General features: G+C 35.8%; 2 pseudogenes; both read right to left on the minus strand.

The window, feature by feature from the left end:
• Positions 1–12,991: 12,991 nt before the first annotated feature.
• Positions 12,992–14,742, minus strand: LOC122218385 (annotated as a pseudogene).
• A 1,439-nt stretch (positions 14,743–16,181) lies between these two features.
• On the minus strand, positions 16,182–16,847 carry LOC122218386 (annotated as a pseudogene).
• Positions 16,848–17,930: the final 1,083 nt, after the last annotated feature.

Genomic DNA, 17,930 nt, shown 5'->3' on the forward strand with positions numbered 1-17,930 from the left:
AAATTTGAACTGGTAATATCTCAAAAATCTAGAGAACATGTGACTACTGAATACAGTCATTTAGAATCACAAAATAACGACGACTTTGACATTGGGTCATTCTCAATTTACTGTAAAAGCTCAGCATCATATCCACCCAGTCATCACAGAGTTCAATTAAAATATTGCAAATGATAAACAGCATCCTATAATGAATCACAGAAAGATAGGCAGTGGGGCTGGAATTTCCCTAGGTCATCATTTGGACTTATTGGAGGTAAAATGGGCAAGTATGATAAGATGGATACTCTCTCTGGTGCCTCAGCAAGTGAATAGTAGAACCAGACAGTCTGAATCTAAGTAATAGTAGGCCCATTCTTTTAAAGATGGCCTTTTAGAGAGCGAGACTCAGTCCTTGCTATACACATTACTAAACTTAGAGTTTTCAAGTTGACTGAGGGGAGAATTCTGCCTTCAGTGACTCAGTGGAACAGACAACTTGAAGCATGTCCTTGAATATATATTGTGAGGGTAACTTAAATAAACAGAGAAAATATATTCTACCTTAATGGAAAGGAAAAATCCAAGTAAGGATGCTAGTTTTTTCTTAAATAGATGTACTCATTTGATAAAATTCTAACTAGAATTGAAGTAGAAATTTTGTGGAACTTACAAAGTCATTTCAAATTGTATAGAGAAGAGCAAAGGACAAGGAAAAGATTGTACTCTTCTGAATAAAAAATAAATAAATAACTTAAAAAGAAGAAATCAAAGAATCATAAAGCTGTTAAAATTTCATGTCCCAGGTGTGCCTGGGTGGCTCAGTTGGTTAAGCATAAGACTCTTAATTTTGGCTTTGGTCATGATCTCACTGCTTCATGAGTTCATGCCTCTGCAATGCATTTTGTGCACCGACCTCATGGAACCCGCTTTGGATTCTCCCTCTCTCCCTCTCTCTCTGACCCTTCCCCACTTGCACTCTCTCTGCCTCTCTCAAAATAAATAAGCCTAAAAAAAACTTCATGTCCCATCAATTCCTCTGCAAGGTATATAGACTACACTTACGTTGGAGAACATGGAGACTTGTTTGTAAAATGTACATACTAATATTGCTCATAAAACCAAATATAAGAAATGCCCAAAACTTCTCTCTAAGAAGAATGGATAATAACTGACATCTACATAACACTGGGTGATCACAGAAGTAACAATTAATGACTTAGAGCAACATTCATTAACATGAATGCATTCTTAAAATATACTATTTAATGTTAAAGTTTATGCAAATTACTTCTTAAAAGGATAACTTAAATACAATAGGAACTTCTGGGTGCAGTTTTTAGGAATGCATTCACACCTACACCTATTTTAGTATTTCATACATATATGTTAAAATATATATAAAGATAAGGGAATAATATACACGTATTCAAGATGGTGATTATATTTAAGAGTGAGTTATTTGACCAAGAAGAGATATTCAGAAGTCTTCAATGGCATTGGTAATTATCCATTACTTATTTCAGTTGGTGGGTTCATTCACATACATCATATTTTTGTATTTCCTGGAAGTATATGTAACTATTATATTAAATATATATTTATATTATGTATACACTAATAGTAATGACATAGAAGTACTCTTGTATGTAAGACTCTGTACAGATGAAATATGTTTTCTACATATTAGCTCAAGGCTCTCAGAATACTATAACTGGCAAATTACAGAAGAGGTGAAAAAGCCAACCCTTCTAATGGTCCTTGGCTTTTCTATTCCAGATTTGTTTTTTCAGGTGATTGGAAGAAATTAAACATTAGAATGTTAGTTTTCTTATGTCTAATATGAAGGTTTCACAGGATAATTCTAAGTATCATTTTATGTACTATTTGTCAGGTTACTGCGTCGAAAATTGGGAAAGAAAAATTAAAAAAAATTGTTTTGAATGCCAAAATTTAGTCATTCCAGAAATTCAACCAAATGCAGTATCTCATTTATTCTTTTCTGAACACCAATTTCATCTTGCCAATTTTATTGTCAATTGTTTTTATTACATTCCTTTGTTCTTCCCAGTATATCCTGTTCTGTTAATTATATTGTCTACTTATTACACCTTAAAAGTTATAATCTCTACTAAATTGACTGTCTCATTTTGTCAAAAGTGCTCACCTTTCTTTATCTGAAAAAAACAACACTGCATTAATCTTAAGCTTCATCTAATTAAATTTCCACTTTTCTCATTCATTTCCTATAAGATTCTTTATGGAATAAGTGATGTGTATTATATGAACTTACTTTCTCTCTTATGCTTAAGATAGCCCTTTGAAAATGTTTAAATTCATCTCCAATACCTTCTCTAAATAGAAAAGTTTTTCTTAGTCCTAGTTATACTTGCCTTTATGTAACTGGTAACTTTTCATGTTTATTAAAATATTTACCTTATTTTCAATAAATGACTCAATGATATCTTAATCCAATCTTTAATATAATCTGGGTGGACCCATACAAGCCTGTCTTCCTTTCTTCACTCATCTTTGTTTATCTTCTTTCCCTTAGACAAATTAACCACTCTCAAGCTTATGATCATTCCTGCATTGTAGCCATAATCCTTTTCTTCAACCCCATTGAATTTTCCTCATGTCTCCATATTATCTTTTTTTTTTAAATTTACATTCAAATTAGTTAGCATATAGTGCAACAATAATCTCAAGAGTAGATTCCTTAATGTCCCTTACCCATTTAGCCCATCCCCCCCTCACCCAACCCCTCGAGTAACCTTCTGTTTGTTCTCCATATTTAAGAGTCTCTTATGTTTTGTCCCCCCTCCCTGTTTTTAGATTATTTTTGCTTCCTTTCCCTTATGTTCATCTGTTTTGTCTCTTAAAGTCCTCATAGGAGTGAAGTCATATGACATTTGTCTTTCACTGACTGACTAATTTTGCTTAGCATAATACCTTCCAGTTCCATCCACATAGTTGCAAATAGCAAGATTTCATTCTTTTTGATTGCTGAGTAATACTCCATTGTATATATATACCACCTCTTCTTTATCCATTCATCCATCAATGGACATTTGGGCTCTTTGCATACTTTGGCTATTGTTGATAGTGCTGCTAAAAATATTGGGGTGCATGTGTGCCTTCAAAACAGCACACCTGTATCGCTTGGATAAATGCCTAGTAGTACAATTGCTGGGTTGTAGGGTAGTTCTGTTTTTAATTGTTTGAGAAACCTCCATACTGTTTTCCAGAGTGGCTGCACCAGCTTGCATTCCCACCAACAATGCAAAAGAGATCCTCTTTGTCCGCATCCTCGCCAACATCTGTTGTTGCCTGAGTTGTTAATGTTAGCCATTCTGACAGGTGTAAGGTGGTATCTCATTGTGGTTTTGATTTGTATTTCCCTGATGATGAGTGATGTGGAGCATTTTTTCATGTGTCGGTTGGCCATCTGGATGTCTTCTTTGGAGAAGTGTCTATTCATGTCTTTTGCCCATTTCTTCACTGGATGATTTGTTTTTTGGGTGTTGACATTGATAACTTCTTTATAGATTTTGGATACTAACCCTTTATCTGATATGTCCTTTGCAAATATCTTCTCCCATTCTGTCGGTTGCCTTTTAGTTTTGCTGATTGTTTCCTTAGATGTTCAGAAGCTTTTAATTTTGATGAGGTCCCAGTAGTTCATTTTTGCTTTTGTTTCCCTTGCCTCCAGAGACGTGTTGAGTAAGAAGTTGCTGCAGCCAAGATCAAAGAGGTTTTGCTTGCTTTCTCCTCGAGGATTTTGGTGGCTTTCCATCTTACATTGAGGTCTTTCATCCATTTTGAGTTTATTTTTGTGTATGGAGTAAGAAAGTGGTCCAGGTTCATTCTTCTGCATGTCGTTGTCCAGTTTTCCCAGTACCACTTGCTGAAGAGACTGTCTTTATTCCATTGGATATTCTTTCCTGCTTTGTCAAAGATTATTTGGCCATACATTTGTGGGTCCATTTCTGGGTTCTCTATTCTGTTCCATTGATCTGAGTGTCTGTTCTTGTGCTAGTACCATACTGTCTTGATGATTACAGCTTTGTAGTATAGCTTGAAGACTGGGATTGTGATGCTCACTGCTTTGGTTTTCTTTTTCAAAATTGCTTTGGCTATTCGGCGTCTTTTCTTTTTCCATACAAATTTTCAGATTATTTGTTCTAGTTCTGTGAAGAATGCTGGTGTTACTTTGATAGGAATTGCATTGAATATGTAAATTCATTTGGGTGGTATCAACATTTTAACAATATTTTTTCTTCCTATCCAGGAGCATGAAATCTTTTTCCATTTTTTGTGTCTTCTTCTATTGCTTTCATAAGCTTTCTATAGTTTTCAGTATATAAATTTTCACCTCTGTGGTTAGATTTATTCCTAGGTATTTTATGGTTTTTGGTTCAATTGTAAATGGGATTGATTCCTTGATTTCTCTTTCTATTGCTTCCTTGTTGGTGTATAGGAATGCAACCAATTTCTGTTCATTGATTTTATATCCTGCCATTTTGCTGAATTCATGAATCAGTTCTAGCAGTCTTTTGGCGGAATCTTTTGGGTGTTCCATATAGAATATCATGTCAACTGCGAAGAGTGAAAGTTTGACCTCCTCCTGGCCAATTTGGATGCTTTTTTCCTTTGTGTTGTCTAATTGCAGAGGCTAAGACTTCCAATACTATGTTGAATAATGGTGGGGAGAGTGGACAACCCTGTCTTGTTTCTGACCTTAGGGGGAAAGATCTCAGTTTTTCCCCATTGAGGATGGTATTAGGTGTGGGTCTTTTGTATATAACTTTTATGATCTTGAGGTATGCTCCTTCTATCCCTTCTTTCTTGAGGGTTTTTATCAAGATGGTATGCTGTATTTTGTCAAATGCTTTTCTGCATCTATTGAGAGAAGCATATGGTTATTTTCCTTTCTTTTATTGATGTGATGAATCACATTGATTGTTTTGCAGATATTGAACCAGCCCTGAATCCCAAGTATGAATCCCACTTGGTCATGGTGAATAATTTTTTTAATGTATTGTTGGAGCCAGTTGGCTAATATCTTGTTGAGGATTTTTGCATCCATGTTCTTCAGGGAAATTGGTCTATAGTTCTCCTTTTTAGTGGGGTCTGTGTTTGGTTTTGGAGTCAAGGTAATGCTGGCTTCATAAAAGAGTTTGGAAGTTTTCCTTCCGTTTCTATTTTTTGGAACAGCTTCAAGAGAATAGGTGTTCACTCTTCCTTAAATAGTTGGTAGAATTCACCTGGAAAGCCATCTGGCCCTGTACTCTTGTTTTTTAGAAGATTTTTGATTACTAAATCGATTTCCTTACTGGTTATGGGTCTGTTCAAATTTTCTTTTCTTCCTGTTTCAGTTTTGGTAGTGTATATGTTTCTAGGAATTTGTCCATTTCTTCCACATTGCCCATTTTATTGGCATATAATTGCTCATAAAATTCTCTTATTATTGTTTTTATTTCTGCTGTGTTGGTTGTGATCTCTCCTCTTTCATTCTTTTTTTTTTTTTTTTTTTTTTACAGCACCCTCAAATTAGGTTGAGGAGCTCATTTATTTTTTTTAATTTTTTTTTTAACGTTTTATTTATTTTTGAGACAGGGAGAGACAGAGCATGAACGGGGGAGGGGCAGAGAGAGAGGGAGACACAGAATCTGAAACAGGCTCCAGGCTCTGAGCTGTCAGCACAGAGCCCGACGCGGGGCTCGAACTCACGGACAGTGAGATCGTGACCTGAGCCGAAGTCGGACGCTTAACCGACTGAGCCACCCAGGTGCCCCTCTCCTCTTTCATTCTTGATTTTATTTATTTGGGTCTTTTCCTTTTTCTTTCTGATTAACTGGTTAGTGGTTTATCAATTTTGTTAATTCTTTCAAGTAACCAGCTTCTGAATTCATTGATCTGTTCTCCTGGTTTTTTTGGTTTTGATAGCATTAATTTCTGCTCTAATCTTTATTTTTTCCTGTCTTCTGCTGGTTTTGGGTTTTATTTGCTGTTTTTTTCCAGCTGTTTATGGCATAAGGTTAGGTTGTGTATTTGAGATCTTTCTTCCTTCTTTAGGAAGGCCTGGATTGCTATATACTATCCTCTTATGACCGTCTTTGCTGTGTCCCAAAGTTTTTGGGTTGTGGTATTATCATTTTCATTGGCTTCCATATACTTTTTAATTTCCACTTTAACTTCTTGGTTAGCCCATTCATTCTTTAGTAGGATGTTGTTCAGTCTCCATGTATTTGTTACCTTTCCAAATTTTTTCTTGTGGTTGATTTTGACTTTCATAGCATTGTAGTCTGAAAATATGCACAGTGTGATCTTGATCTTTTTGTACTTGTTAAGGGTTGATTATTGTCCCTGTGTGTGTTCTATTCTGGAGAACGTTCCATGTGTACTAGAGAAGAATGTATATTCTGCTGCCTTAGGATGAAATGTTCTGAATGGTTCTGTTAAGTCCATCTGGTCCCGTGTGTCATTCAAAGCCATTTTTTCCCCGTTGATTTTTTGATTAGGCAATCTGTCCATTGTTGTGAGTGGGTTGTTGAAGTCTCCTACTATTATGGTATTACTATTGATGAGTTTCTTGTTGTTTGTCATTTATTGATTTATATATTTGGGTGTTCCACATTTGGCACATAACTGTTTGCAATTGTAAGTTCTTCTTCGTGGATAGACCCCTTGATTATGATATAATGCCCTTCTTCATCTCTTGATACAGTCTATATTTTAAAGTCTATATTGTCTGATAGAAGTATGGCTACTGTGGCTTTCTTTTGTTGACCATTAGCATGATAGATGGTTCTCTATCCCCTTACTTTCAATCTGAATGTGTCTTTAGGTCTAAAGTAGGTATCTTGTAAATAGCACATACATGGATCTTGTTTTCTTATCCATTCTGTTACCCTATGTCTTTTGATTGGAGCATTAGTCCATTGACATTTAGAGTGAGTACTGAAAGATATGAATTTATTGCCATTATGTTGCTTATAGAGTTGGAGTTTCTGGTGGTGTTCTCTGGTCCTTTCTAGTCTTTATTGTTTTAGTCTTTATTTTATTTATTTGTTTTTTCCTCTTTTCTCCCCTCAGAGAGTCCCCCTTAAAATTTCTTGCAGGGCTGGTTTAGTGGTCACAAACTCCTTTAATTTTTGTTTGTCTGGGAAACTTTTTATCTCTTCTATTTTGAATGACAACCTTGCTGGATAAAAAATTATTGGCTGTATATTTTTCTGATTTGGCACATTAAATATATCCTGCCACTCCTTTCTGGCCTGCCAAGTTTCTGTGAATAGGTCTGCTGCAAAACTGATCTGTCTTCCCTGGTAGCTTAAGGACTTTTTTTCCCTTGCTGCTTTCATGATTCTCTCCTTGCCTTAGTATTTTGTGAATTTGACTATGATATGCATTGTTGATGGTTGGTTTTTGTTGAATCTAATGAGAGTCCTCTGTGCTTCCTGGATTTTGATGTCTGTGTCTTTCCCCAGGTTAGGAAAGTTTTCTACTATGATTTGCTCACATAACCTTTGTACTCCTATTTCTGTCTTCCTCTTCTGCGACCCTTATGATTCTGATGTTGTTCCTTTTTAACGAGTCACTTATTTCTCTAATTTTTAAATCGTGCTCTTTTGCCTTAATCTCCCTCTTTCTTTCTGGTTCATTTTTCTCCATAAGTTTTTCCTCTATATCGCTGATTCTCTGTTCTGCCTCATCCATCCTTGCTGCTGTGACCTCCATTCGAGATTGCAGCTCAGTTATAGCATTTTTTATTTCTTGCTGACTAGCTTTTACTTCTTTTATCTCTGCAGAAAGGGATTCTAATCTATTTTTCACTCCAGCTAGTATTCTTATTATCATGATTCTTAATTCTGCTTCAGACATCTTGCTTGTATCTGTGTTGGTTTAGTCTTTCTTTTGGTTGAACTCCTTTGTTTCATCATTTTGAAGGGAGAAAAGCAATTAATGAGGCAAAAAAATAAAATTAAAAAATAAAATTAAAATATAAAAAATATAATAATATTAAATTTAAAAAGTTCCAAACAAACACACACAACAAAAAAACAAATAAATGATGCTAGATTCTAGGTGTGTTTTGGTGTTGAAACACCAAAGCCCCTGGGTGTTGAAAGGGTCTTGATAGATTAGAGAAAAGAAGTGAAAGAAAAAAAGAAAGGAAATAGTTTGAAAATTTGAAAAAATAAATACACTAAAGTACACTAAAATATAATGACAGAAGTAAAATAGAATTTGAAAAAAAATACACAAGAGTAAAATTATAGTAGAAAAACCTAAAGAAAAATATTTTTAATAAAAATTGAAAATAAAAATGAGTTTTTCCTTTTTTGTATTCAAGACAAAGAAAAGAAATGAAAAAGAAAAAAGAGGAAAAAAAGAAAATAAATAAAATTGAATAGATGGACTGGCAACCAGACTGAAATACTAGTGAAATTACTTTGTTTTCCCTTAGATGTCAACCTATGAAGCATTTTATAGTCCTTAAACTAAGCAGTCAGAGAGACTTGTGTTCCTGAAGACTGAGGTTGGCTCATTTAGGCAGGGCTTAGTGTAACAGCTCCGTTCTCCACCTCATGGCACTGCTTAGCTTACTGGGGTGGATTGTTGTAGTGCTTGCAGGTGCGTATGTGCATGCCTGGGAGCGGTGAAAATGGCATCACCCAGCTACCAGTCTCTAGTATTGGAACTCTGCTCTCCCTGATTAGCAATCATGTACCTGTCCTTTGTCTTCTGCTTCCATCCACTCCACTCTTTTACACAGTCCATGACCAAGCCCTAGGCAGCACCTCCCTCCTGAGTTTTGTCACATATTCGGTTGTTTTTCCCAATCCCTTACTTCTGAGGGACTGCAGCTTTGATCCGTTCTGCCCCTGTGTGGAGGGTCTCACCAAAAAGGGCCGTGTGCCAGTTGTACCCAGGAACGTTTGCGGGACCGTGCTGCTGCCGATGCCCAGAGCCTGCAGCCAGGTGCCAGCCCACCCCAGGAAAAATAGTGAGATTATGTAACAGCAGCATTTGAGGTACTATAGAAAAAGCACAACACACATCTGGCATCAGGCTTTACCCTTAATAACCTTGTTCTAGCACCAGCGAATGTGGTTGTTCTCCCGGGTCCTCTGGGGCCTTGCCTTTGGGGGACCCACACAGCCTCTATAGGTGTCCTCCCAGCAGGGAAACCATCTGCCCCATGTGGCCTGAAGAACCCCGGACTCCACTCTGATCCTGGGGATTCACCAGGAGCACCAGAGCACAGCCAGAGCACAGCCAGGGATCGAGCTGCAGAGTTTCAGACTCTGTGTTCCCCCCTGTTTATAGTCTTAATGGAATTTAAACCTTCTCCTTTCTCCCTTTTTAGTTCCATCCCTGTGGCTGTTTTTCTACTTTTCCACTTTCTCTCCAGCTGCTTTTGGGGGGGGGTGCTTTTGCCTTATTCTCCCCTGCCCCCTGTCCTCTCTCCACACACCAAAGCAGCTCCCTGCCCTCCGCAGCTTCTCTCTCCCCCAGCTCACCTCTCTCTGCTGTGTACCTGCTGAGTTCTGTGGTTCTGGTTGTGCAGATTGTTGTGTTAATCCTCAGATCAATTTTCTAGGTATGCAAGATGGTTTAGTGTTGGTCTGGTTGTATTTCATGATGGAAGACACACAAGAAACTTCCATGCTGTTCTGCCATCTTGGCTCCCTTATCTTTTTTTGTCTGAATGTTTATATGGGAGTACTGGTGATCAAAAGAGAGCATTCTACTGTTGTAGTGATCTTGCAAAGAACCAAACAAGGGTCTTCATTGGCAGAAGCAATCTTACTTCTAAACTCTTGGAACTTTAAAGATGAGAATATGTTTAAATAAGTTTGAATTACATAAATAGCATATATGTTGACAACAACAACAACAACAAAAGGTAATCAGGTGTCCCTCCGACCTTGCTGAATCTATGAGTTTCAAATATGCATTAATGAATTTATAAAACTGCCATTTGCCTATGTCAATATAGAGGAAATACATAATTCATATGCCTCTGTGAAGATAACTCATAGTCCAATATGTGACTATGACTATAGTATTTGACTATTGGTCAAAGCTGTTGTATGAAGGATAAGCGGATGGAACAAATTAATGTCCAGAAGAAGGCTAAATAATATTTTGGCATAATTTCATCACAGTATATGGATTTCAATCAGGAATCAAAGATGTAATCATCATGGTTACATACTGTTGGAAATGATAAGGTATTAGGACATCTGGATGTAATTGGAAGGGAAAGGCTTGAAAGAAAATAGGCAAGGGAATACACATAATTCTTATTCAGTATCTAGGGACAGTTCCTTACTTTTCAGACAGTGATCCAAAAGTACCATAATAAATAACTATAGCAGCTGCACCTTGGCACATGGACATAAGTCTCATTCCTGGAACAGTACTGTAGGTGAGAAGGTTAGCAAATAAATGCCATTTAAAAAATATGAGCCAAAATCAATAGATAATAGAAATAAAACTACTTTTAAAATATGGTTATAGAGTTAAAGAAAGAATACATTATAATGTTTGGGAAAATAATTGTTAAATCATATAGTCACACCAGCATCTGTTTATATATATGTAACCAGACCAAAATTTCATTGGGTAGTTATTTTAATTTTTGTACTAGGCAGGATTCCAAAAATAGTATTCTTGCAGTCTAAAAAGCAATATATTTTTTAAGCCATGATCACTTCTAAATTCATTCATCTTCATTAATACATATGAAAATGTTATCAGTAATCAATTTGAAAGTTTAATTTTATTTAGATTTCATTGGCAGAAAATTTTTTTTCATAAACAGCTGTAGTCCTAAACTAGATAATTAAATAGTAAGATACTCTAAGAAAAATGCCATTCAAAGAACAAATAAAACTGGTGGATTTTAAACCTTTTCCAATGGTATATTTTTATCTTTAAATTATTATCTTACTTTCTCAAACAATTTTAGCTACATTTACTGATATCTATTACCACTGAGAGTACCTCAAACTTCATAGATATATCAGTCACATAATGCATAAAAACATATTTTTGTAAAAAATAGATGATGAATAAACTTTGTGGGCCAGAAAATGCAATGCAAGGAATAGAATTATGTCTACCAAATTCAACACATTTCTGAAAGATGACTTAATAAATATGGCTACTTGGAGAAATACGTTATGTTCACATCATAATTGCAAAACCTATTCAAGTCATTCCACTTAATATAAAGGGGAATGAAATAAAACTACTCAAAAATAAAGGGAGTATGCTAAAAGTGTGTGTCACTTTTTTTTCAATTAGGTTCAAGATTTCCTATGTTGCAGTTTCATTAGAAATTCCTCAAGATTCAAAATAAAAAAATAGGAACCTGTTAGATGTTGTAAATTAATGTCTGTCATTATTATCAACACAAATGGGCTTGTATCCAAGGCCACTAAAAGCATATCAAGGCAGTGTTAAATTTACATAGCATTGTAGGATTTTGAATGATATGTATCACATGGAATTTTGTTCATAGTTTTCTACATCTGACCTTAAAGAAGTGACACTAAGGAGAAAAAAGAAAGAAGAAAATGCATCCACAAAATAAAATATAAAAATATGAAGAATTACATCTAATAGGTTATTATGAAATTTGATTATTTAAGCATGAAATTTATCTACCTATAAATATGGCATTATATATCAGGAACTAAATGAAGAAGAAAATCAGGAATGATGGGAAACTAATCATGGCTCATGAGATTTGGTTGTAAAACTTTCATAGATTTATTTCTTAAAAAAATGATAAGGAAATACATTACTATCTTGGTGCAGAGACACACATGTAATGAGTAAACTACAATTTACTGCTAGAAGAGATCACCGTATAATTCAATTTATTGCCCTCTCATAAATTTCAGAATAAGTTGAGTTTTTACTGCTAACATTCTTTCAGTTATATATAGCCTCAGTACACCAGTAAAACATGTGGACTTGAGATGCAACAGACTCACTCTAATGTCATAGGGATAACATGTGTATGATGGTGAGGACTCCTTGCTAAACCATTTATTTGCTCAAAGGACAATTTTGTCATCGTAAGTAAAATTAGTATCTGTTTTCGTTCCTAGTTTTTCTGGATTCTCCGTTTTGCCTGCTGTGCAGTTACAGAGATTAAATGACCGTGAGAACCTGATACCCACCTTACAGTCAGGCAAAGTTTACACATTCATTATGAAGAAATTAATTCTGCTGGTGGTAGTCACAAAAAGAACATGAGGTAAATAGAAAACAAGAGGAAATACATAATATTTTTTAACAATACAATTTTTTTACGCCCAGTCATAGGTTTATAAGCCAGGTAGATTGCTTCACTTTTTACATTTTTAAAGCAATTTTAGGTTCACAGTAAACTTAGGAGAAAGAGACAGCAAACTTAGGAAGGATCACATGGTATTTCTAATTTTTTTGAGGAGTGCCCATGCTGTTTTCCAAAGTGGCTCTTCCAATTTACATTTCCACCAACAGTGACTGAGGTTTCCTTTTTTCCACATTCTCATCAATACTTGTTTCTTGTCTTTTTGATTTTAGCCATTCTTTTTTTGCAGGACGGGGGTGGGATATGACCTTTACTGATATGAGTTTTTCCACTGGAGTGGAAACAATGTACAGAACCAAATGTTTGTTACTATAACTTCTGCATCACAATTAAAATCCATACAGGTTTGGTTTGTTTTGTTTTGTTTTTTTGTAAAGTCAATTCAATCAAAATCCACTACTTCAGAGTCTATAGCTTCTTTGAAGCCATAGTAACACTGAAATATGGTTAAGACTCAAATGCAGAAATTTGATTGGTTGGAAAGCTAATTAAACTTCCAACTTGCTCAAATAGAATTACAAAAAGGCAGTGTTGTGTTTTTCACAGAGATACAGTCCCCTGGAATCACCAACACTGGACAGCTGTTAAGAGTGTTTAGAGTCCTGAGATAATAAGGAATCCGGGAATCCTTTAAACAGTCTTTGATTGTCCTTTCTTCCCAATCAGAGATTTGTTTATGTGTGGATTGACACCACCACCAGCAATTGTAGACTTGATGAGAGAATCCAATTCTTCACCTCCACGAATAGCAAGTTGTAAATGAGGAAGGGTAACAAGCTTTACCTTCAAATGTTTGGATGCATTTCCTGCCAATTCAAGTACTTCTGCGGTGAGGTACTCCACGATGGCTGCATCTTGCACAGCGACAGTCACGCCCACACGTCCATGACTGGTCATCTTAGGTTTCACTGAATATTGCCCACTGGCAACTGCAAGCCAGCTCTCTGCTGGCCATGTCCCTATGTCTTGGCCTTTCCAGAGTCCTTCCCAGCCTTACTGCCAGCCTTTGAATTCTGCTGAGGCTTAAACAAGCAAGGCAGAAAAAGAATTAGAAAACCAAGACCCCACAGCCTACTCTTTCATTGGAGCCCGATTCAAACTGCCAATTTTAGCCTTTCTAACAGGTGTGAGGTGAAATCTCATTGTGGCTTTAATTTGCATTTCCCTGATGACAGCGATTTTGAGGATCTTTTCATGTGCCTGTTGACCATCTGGATGTCTCCTGTGAAAAAAAGTCTATTCAGGTCCTCTCTCCATTGTTTTTAATGGGATGTTTTAGTGTTTTCGATGTTCAGTTGTATATCAGTTCTTCATGTAATTTGGATATTAATCCCCATATCATTTGCAAATATCTTTTCCCACTCAGTAAGTTGTCTTTTTGTTTTGTTTATGGTTTCCTTTGCTGGGCAAAAGCTTTAGTTGTTTATTTTTGCTTTTATTTCCCTTCTCTCAGGAGACCTATCTAGAAAAATAGTGCTATGAATGATGTCACAGAAATTATTGCCTGTGTTCTCTTTTAGGATTTTTATGGTTTTAGGTCTTATGTTTGGGTCTTTAATAGATTTTGAATTTATTTTTGTGTATGGGGTTAGAAAGTAGTCCTGTTTCATGAGAATGTCCCCAGCACCATGTATTGAAGAGACTGTCTTTTCTCCATTGTATATTCTCGCCTTCTTTGTCAGAGATTAATTGACCATATAAATGCGGGTTTATTATCCAGGCTGTCTATTCTATTCCATTATCTATATGTCTGTTTTTGTGCCAGTAGTATGCTGTTTTGACGACTACAGCTTTGTAGTATGTCTTGAAACCTGGAATTGTGATACCTCCAGTTTTGTTCTCTCTAAAGATTGCTTTGTCTATTCAAGGTCTTTTGTGGTTCCATACAAATTTTAATATTAATTTTTCTAGTTTTGTGAAAAATGCTGTTTGTATTTTGATAAGGATTGCATTCAATCTGTAGATTGCTATGGGTAGTATGGACATTTTTCACAGTAATAATTCTTCAAATCCATAAGCATGGAGTATTTGTGTCATATTCATTTTCTTTCATCAATGTTTTATACTTTACAGAGTACAGGTCTTTTACCTTTGGGGTTAAATGTATTCCTAGGTATCCTTTTTGGTGCAATTGTAGATGGAATTATTTTCTTAATTTTTCTTTCTGCTACTTCATTATTAGTGTATTCAAATCCAACACATTTTTATATATTGATGTTATACCCTGCCACTTTACTGAGTTCACTTATTACTTGTAGTTTTTTCAGTGAAGGTTGATTTTGTCAAATGCTTTTTTCTGCACTTGTTGAGATGATAATGTAATTTTTATTCTTTTTTTGGTTAACGTGATATGCCATGTTGATTTCAAGATGTTGAACCATCTTTGCATCACTTGAATAAATCCCAGTTAATCATGGTGTATGATTTTTTGTGTGTATTATTGAATTTGACCTGCTAATATTTTGTTGACTATTTTAAAAACTATATTCTTGAGTGATATTGGCCTGTAATTTTCTTTTTTTTCTAGGTTAGATATCAGAGTATAGCTGGCTTGGTAGAATGAACTTGGAATCATTTCTTCCTCTTCTATTTTTTGAAATAGTTTGATAAAAATAAGTAACTCTAAATGTTTGGGAGAATTCGCTTGTGAAGTTGTCTGTTACTGGACTTTTGTTTTTTGGGAAGTTTTTGATTGCTAATTCAATTTCATTACTAATAATTGGCCTGTTCAATTTTTCTGGTTCTTCCTGGTTCAATTTGGGAAGATTGTATGTTTTTAGAAATCTGTCATTTTCTCCTAGGTTGTCCAATTTGTTGGTGTGTAGTTTTTCATGGTAGTCTCTGTTTTTCTGTGGGGTTGGTTGTAACTTCTCTTAACTTTTGATTTTATTTGGTCCCTCCCTTTTTTTCTCTATGAGTCTTGCTAAAGGTTTATCAATTTTGTTTATCATTTCAAACAACCATTTCTTAGTTTTATTGATCTTTTCTATTGATTTTTAGTCTCTAGTTCATTTACTTTTACTCTAATCTTTATTATTTCCTTCCTTTTTTTCTTTTTCTTTTTCTACTTCCTATAGGTGTAAGGTTGGATTGTGTCTTTGAGATTTGTTTTTTAAAGTTAGCCTGTATTGCTGTATATTTTCCCCTTAGAACGACTTTCACTTCATCTCTTAGATTTTCAAGTGTTGTTTTCATCTTCATTTGTCTTAAGGTATTCTTAGATTTCCTTTTTGATTTCTTCATTGATGCTATTTAGTAGCATGTTGTTTAGATTTGTGTTTTCTCGTTGTTGTTGTTGTCGTTTTCCAGATTTCTTGAAATTGGCTTCTAGTTTCATAGCGTTGTGCTGAGTAAAGATACTTTATATGATTTCAGTTTTCTTAAATTTATTGAGACTTGTTTTCTGACCTAACAAATGATCTATCCTGGAGAATTTTCATGTGTACTTGAGAAGAATGTATAATCTTCTGGTTTTTGATAAATGTGCTGTTAAATCTCCTAAGTTGATTAGGTCTAATGTTAAGGTCAATGTTTCCATTTTCTATCTGGATAGTTTACCCTTTGATGTAAGTGGAATGTTAAAGTCTCCTCCTCCTCCTCCTCCTCCTCCTCCTCCTCCTCTTTCTTCTTCTTCTTCTTCTTCTTCTTCTTCTTCTTCTTCTTCTTCTTCTTCTTCTTCTTCTTTTCTTATTCTCCTTCTCCTTTATTCTTCTCCTTCTCTTTCTCCTTTCCTCTTCTCCTTCCTTTTTTCCAAATGCAAACTTAGTTTAATAAATCAAGGAACCACAGGTGACTGCACTCTAGGAGAACATTCAGTTCCTCATGGCCCATTCATAGTCTTCTCTGAGACTCCACTGCTAATGGTGTGGCCATGAAGCTTATAGCCATCTTGTCTTGCTAATGCCACTGTGCCAGGCTGTACCCCAATGCCAGTGGGCATATGACAGATGAGTTCATACTCATGAGGGTCATATTTGTCATCCATGGATGTCATCTTCTCCAGGCCATGTTTGGCAAACACTCTTTAGCTTTACCTCTAAAAGTGATAACTCTTGGAAGATATTCTCCAGAGTAAGCTTCTGGTCCCCAGGCTCTGTTTCTTCAGAAATGTACTCTGCAGTCCTTTCCAAAATGTCTGCCACCTCTACCAACTCCTTACACAAACTCTGGATTCCAATATCTTGGCATCTTCTACATATATCTGGGTTTGCCACCTTATGTTTTCATCATCAGCCACAGCTCTCTGGTATCTCATTGTTAAGTCCTGGACTTCCTTCTCCAGTTTCACAGCTTTAAGGTTTAAGGCTCGTTCTGCAAGAGAGGGTCCAAGTGCATCAGGAGGGTCCTCAGAACTGCAGTCCTCTTCTGCAGTTCTCTGAGTGGCAGTGCTGAAAGGATGCAGCGATCCCCTGCCTTCCAACACAGCACTGAAGGCCGGAAGGCACTGCACCAGTGGCTGGATTGCTCACACTGATCACACAGCCATATTCTGGATCCCCAATGTTAAAGTCTTATGGTATTGTTTTATTACTGTCATTGTCTACCTTTGTATCTATTAATATTTGTTTTATATATTTAGGCTCTCGTATGTTACGTGCATGAATATTTACAAGTGTTATACATATTTTTTTGGACTGATCCTTTTATTATTATGTAATCTCCTTTTTTATCTCATTAAAATTTGTTTTAAAATCTGTTTTGTCTTGCATAAGTATTGCTATCTCAACTTTCTCTTGTTTTAAATTTGTGTGTAATGTATTTTTCAATCACTTCACATTCTATCTGTGTGTATCTTTAGATCTAAAGTGAGTTTCTTTAAGCAGCATATAGATAGGTCTTGTTTTTTATCCATTCTGCCACACTATGTGCATCCATCTTTCCTTCCTTCCTTCCTTCCCCCTCCCCTTCCCTTTCCCCTTCCCCTTCCCTCCTTCTTGTATTTTTTTTAAAGTTTACTTATTTGCTTTGAGAAAAAAGAGAGGGGGGAACATGAACAGGGGAGGGGTAGAAAGAGTGAGACAGAATCCCAAGAAAGCTTTGTGCTGTCTGTGCAGAGCCTGATGTGGGGTTCTATCCCACAACCATGAGATCATGACCTGAGCCAAAATCAAGAGTCAGATGCTTAACCGAGTCACCAGGCACCCCTATTTCTTTTTCTTCCTTCCTTTCTTCCTTCCTTCCTTTCTTTCTTTCTTTCTTTCTTTTCCTTTCCTTCCTTCTTTTCTTCCCTTCCTTTCTTCCCTTCCTTTCTTCCCTTCCTTCCTTCCTTTCTTTCCTTCCTTTCTTTCCTTCCTTTCTTCCCTTCCTTTTTTCCCTTCCTTTCTTTCCTTTAGGAGTATTTAGTTCATTTACCTCTAAAGTAGTTATTGATAGAGATTTATTTATTGCCATTTTTTAAGTGTTTTCTGGTCATTTGAAAGTCTTTGACACCCACTGTCATTCACATTTTCTCCAATGTTAGCTTATAGAGGCTACATAGTTTTGAATATTATATTTAGGTCTTTGATCCTTTTTTTTGGTAATTTTTACGAAGTGTATAAGATCTGTGTCTAGATTTTTTTTTTCATGG

Source organism: Panthera leo, chromosome B1, assembly GCF_018350215.1.
Source record: "Panthera leo isolate Ple1 chromosome B1, P.leo_Ple1_pat1.1, whole genome shotgun sequence".
Lineage (NCBI taxonomy): Eukaryota > Metazoa > Chordata > Mammalia > Carnivora > Felidae > Panthera > Panthera leo.